Genomic DNA, 5,432 nt, shown 5'->3' with positions numbered 1-5,432 from the left:
GGCCAACAGCCTAGAGCTCACTGCTCAATTACAAAATGGGAGTCACATTGACTACAGTTGGATGGTTAAATCCAATAAGAATGTACTGCACAAAATAGCATCTTCATATGTTGGATTCATTACCGGTGTAATGCTGATATTCTTTCACAAAAACCTAGCTTCACCTTCAAATGATGTCTTCGTGTATTTCTCTACTTAATCTCGCATATACCTTCACACAATCCTTTTTTCGCATTCCACATTCGATCTTACAAATAAGATCTTACATTTATACCATAACCTAAGACCAATTTCAGTAGGTCGGCTCTACAAGATATTACAATAAAAAAAATTTACAAACAATATAATATCCAATGCAATAACCGATTGAACATGTCGGCTTAATGCATTTACAACAATAATTAATCATTTCCTTAGCGTGCCATGCTGATCTGGAAAAGATAAACCTATCGGTGTAACCCTAGGTAACCCTAGACCTATTTGCTGGTAAAAGCAAATATGCAAATATGAATATACCAATGATTAATTCATTAAGATAAGATGTCCACATGATGTCTTCAATATTACCAAGTGTCTTCCATATCATTTCAAGTGCCAGTGATCATTATCTCCTACCGGTGAACCATATACCAGTAACTGTGCAATAGGTACTTGCTTGCCAGTAAATGCTACTGGATCTCCAAAGTGCTAGTGTTTTAGTAGGTGTTGACATCAATGACAAACCCATACCAAATTACCAATAGAGAATTCTAGAGAAGGGGAATTCTACACCCTACATCAAGAAATTGCACGGCAGAGATCCAAAAGTGACTAAAACCTTTGCCAGAGGATGGAATGATGATTAAATTAATATATTTCAAAGGACTATGGTGGTGGACGAAAATCTAATTACGGAATTCACTAGACTCCCGACTCAGAGTCTCAAGTTTAATAGAGACAAAAAATACTCTGATTCGGTGATGAAGAAATTCCCTAAAACCGACAAAGAGAGGAAACTCTTGGTAAAGAAAAATTAAAGTTATTATGATGCAAATGTGATCAAGGTGATATGAAGGGAGGTGCTCAGGGTGATTATGGATGGTGGATTCTCGATGGCTTACGAACACCATTTTGTTCTGCTAAATCATTTTAGGCTCCAGGTTAGGGTTTCCTTCCTTGTTTATCTCTTGTCTTCCCTCAATGCTAGCATTTTTTAGCATAAAGATAGCCCTTTATTTAATCCCATTCTTCATGAGGGTTTGCTATTTTTAATCCATGAGCATTTTAAAGCTAAATCTACCAAGCCGAACTCCCCCCTCATTTGCATCTTGAAGGATGTGGAGTTGGATAGCCATAGCTCCAATGATGTTGATTGGAACACAAACATGAAGGATGATTGATTTGTCCCTCCAGAGAAAAAGAAAACCAGAGCCAATCTTGTTAATCCCTCTCATGCTAGGAAGGGGAAGGTTAAAGAATCAAAGATTTCCCTTCCTTCTAGCCCTAGAACTAAAGAAGTCAAAAAGATGTCTAAGGGTCACCCTCTATCTAACAGTAAAGCTCTTGACTATGAGGATCCCTCACTAGATAATTCTAATGAAATTGCCCAATCTCCCCTGCACTTGTTCAATTCTTACCCTTTCACAAACAGGGAGAATAGTCCTCATTTTCCATTTCACCTGAACCCAGATTCCCCTTTTTTCAACCTAGATAAGGAGTACCCCAATGACATTTTAGCTATTGCTAGAAATGGGGCGGTGGACACTTTCCGCATCATGAAGTGGGATTTTCGTGAGATAAAGAACCTCAACATAAAACAAAGAGCTATTAGATGTTGGATACTGGCGGGGAGGGATCTTAGGGTAGACAGGGCTCTAAAGGCAATGATCTCTGGACCGAGGAAGAAAAACTTTCAGTTATCTAGTGCCTCACCAAAACTGTTGAAGCCCTGGATACTCTAAAAAAAGACTATGAGAATAAGATCACAGCCTTTCAAAGGAAAATTAAAAGCATAAAAGATTCTCTCCATTCGATCATGTCTCATAGTCATAGTGTTATCAAGACCAAAACCGAGACAATGAAGACCATGGTCACAAATATAGAAAAACTTTACAAAGGAAACTTGGTGGTGGAGATAGATCTTGAAAAGGAAAAAGACAAGGAAGATTCGTTGGGTCCTAGTAAAAGAATTCAGGCCAATCTGAAGAGGAAGGTGGAAAGACCCTGTAGGAGATCCAAGATTTCTAGAAAGTTGCTTAGAATATGAATCAGTTGGAGGCAGAGGTTGTTGAGACTTTAAAGACCTTGGCTTAATCTTCTTGGACCCTTGTCTGCCTTTTTGTAGGTTTTTTGCTGGCATTAGGTTGTCTTGTTCTCTGTTTTTCTCCCTAGGTAGCATTTGGTTTTATCTATTATAGTTTTCATGTTTTATCTTGGTTCTGACCAGTTGTAAATAGTTTTGGGTCCCTTCAAAACCTATTTTTATTGTAATCAAAAACTTGGTATCTCCTATTTTGGTTGTGAGTATTCAAGCCCATTTAGGTACTCATGCCCTAGATAATTAAAATTCATGGTTTCCCTATTTTAGTGAAATTTTCAGCAAGAATTCAACTGAAAATCCCACCACTATCCTTGATTATTTTTGAAATCTCAAGTTTATATGTAGGGGTCTGACAAGGAAATTAAAACTCTTTACTTAGTGCTATACAAGTCCTTGGGAACCGTGATGACTTTTTGAGCTAAGATAAAAGGTCATTGGGACTTAGAGGCTAGGAACATGGGCACTTAAGTTAGTGGAAAAGGGTTTATTGGACTTCGATAGGAGTTCTTGAATCAAAGTAAAATCCCAACAAACTAGAAAAATCATTAAGTACTAGAACTTTTGGAATTGTGTGAGCATCACAACACACAATTCACAATTTGTCATACGAAAATTGAAAACTAAAGGGCAAGATGAAAATTAGGTGAAAATAGATAAATTTAAACAACAAAAATAAAATTAATTTAAATAAATAATATAATATAAATAAATGTAAAAATGCACCTATTTATAATAAATAAAATGATCGACTTGATATTTGTCTATTAATTAACATAATATGTGATAACAATGAAAATTTAAAATATTCTATCATTGCAAAATAAAATAAATTTTATTGGTAAAACACTCCAAAGGGTGACACTTCTTTATTTCATGTTGTCTTCCCACACTTGATAGTGTAGGCTTATATTTGAAATATTATTTTTTCTAGGACAGTGCCAAGGTGCATGGATGATGGAATGATAAAACTAATAATAGAAGTATCTTCAAAAAGTCGCTCCTCCTCCAAGAGAGAGCTCAGTTGTGCATGTGAATTTTATAATTGGAGAGCCCACATCCCATCGCTGCAGCGGTCAACTTCCCAACTTTCTCTATTCCCTCTGCAAAAATCACTCCCATACCCATGAAGAAGTGGGCCTCCACATGGCAGTGGAAAGCCCATACTCCTGGATTGTCGGCCTTAAAACGAATGGCCGTCCATCCGTACGGAAACACCGCTACTGTGTTGCGCAGCGGAGGATTGACCATATAGTAGTTTTGAGGGTCCTTCACTGGGTCGAACACGCCCTCTCCATGTCCAAGAATCCAGAAATCATGGCCATGCAGATGCCATGGATGGATCTCTGAATTGTTGACTTTCAGAGTATTCGCATTCTGAAGAATCACATCTACAACTGAGTTCAATACGAAGACGTACACGCCGTTCCCTTCGACTGTAGACGTCCGGAGGTGGGGTGGTATCGTAGGCGCGCTTGATTTTGTATTTCACGGCAGCCAAGTATGGAGTCGGAGGAGGCACCAGTGAAATATTGTTGATCGCCCACTTTGTGTATCCATTGATCTGGTTCTGCGTGTTGAGAAAGATCAACTGACTGTTGGAATGAAGTGGGGGAGGCTCTTCGCGTTCTCTGAAAGCAACAATTTTCTTAGCCAGAGCTTTGCTGTAGGCGAAGTCGTTCCACAGTGGACTAGTGGGAGATGGAGCGGTGGGGAGTTTCGTTGATGGATTAGGAAGATAGTTGAGGATGGCCAGTCCAGTGGGCGTCTTGGGCGGCCTGCCTCTCTCGTTCACATCCGCCCAGTAGTTTTGAGAAGGGTCCTGATTCGCCGTTATCAGAATGGAATAGGATTCACCAGAGTAAACGTCTAGGTTGTCTACTTCCACCGGCTCTACGTAATGCCCGTCTCCCTCCACAACAGTCATCTTGTGTCCCTCTATAAAACTAAATATGAGAAACATGGGAAAACTAGTTAAACGGCCCCGCATGCGAAAACAATTGCATATCGTTGGGGAAGACTGTTTAGTTTTTGAAGCGGGTTGATTTAGTCAATAAATATTTTGGGTCAAACTGACCAACCTGGATCAAGAAGTTGAGGGACGAAAGAGATGCCACACTTGCAATACAGAGGCGGTATGTGTTCCCAGATCGCACAGGCAGGACAAAAGGCGAGCACTGCGTGTTTGTAGCATTGCAAGTATTGTTAGCTGCTGCTGAACAATTGTATTGTCCTCGTCCCTCAATCAGCAGCGACTGGTAAAGAGCGTCACACAAATAAAAATTGTAAAGATTGAAATGATTATTAAGCTTCAATGTCACCTATATTTGATTGCATGAAATGATAGCTATAATCTATAGATCGTATGTCAAGATTGAAATGGTTAGTAAGCTTCAATGTCGCCTATGTATGATATACCTCAGGTTCCCCAACCCAGCGAAAGGGAGTGGAAGAGAGGCCCTCGGCCTGTTCGTAAGTGCTTTTGTGCCACCAGTCATTTAAAACGATGTTCAGCTCGCCATCGTAGTTGAAGGGTTCTTTGCCCGCTGCATCCACTATTAGCGATCCATAAAACCCAGGTGACCTCTGTAGGCCATAATGACCATGATAGAAGTACGTCCCCAGCTGGATTTCACAAATTGATCATCAATATTAGAGTCAGGTGAAACACATTTTCATAATCAATATTATTATCAGATGAAGCGCACATTCCATATTGAAAGAGATTCACATTCAAAAGGACTCCAACTTGCTCTGTCCAGAACGAACTTATATACGTAGGTTTCGCCTGAGTAGATTGCGCACTCCGATATGGAAGGCGTCCCGTCGTTCCAGGGAGTGCCGATCTGCAATGAAAAACGACAACAGAGCGTTATTTCTGCACTACTCATTTTCTGCCCTGCAATGAAAGTGACAATTAAACTGGGCGCCAAATGAGATTAAAAACCGAATCACTAACATGGCGAGTGCCATGCCAGTGAATAACGACGTTTTCAGTGGGCATCAAGTTTTCTAACTGGACAACAACGGTGTCCCCTTCTCTGGCTGTGATGGTTGGCCCCGAGTATTGTCCATTTATAGAAATGATGTTCGCCTGCACGAAATCATGACACGTGATGCCAAGTGCACATACCAT

The 5,432-nt window shown here is 40.0% G+C and overlaps 1 pseudogene; it reads right to left on the bottom strand.

Moving 5' to 3' along the window:
- Positions 1 to 3,316: 3,316 nt before the first annotated feature.
- LOC131027007 (L-ascorbate oxidase-like) lies at positions 3,317 to 5,432 on the bottom strand (annotated as a pseudogene).

Source organism: Cryptomeria japonica, chromosome 10, assembly GCF_030272615.1.
Source record: "Cryptomeria japonica chromosome 10, Sugi_1.0, whole genome shotgun sequence".
NCBI classification, from domain to species: Eukaryota; Viridiplantae; Streptophyta; class Pinopsida; order Cupressales; family Cupressaceae; genus Cryptomeria; species Cryptomeria japonica.
Note: the sequence above shows the minus strand (reverse complement) of the source record. Positions and strands in the feature narration are given on the sequence as shown.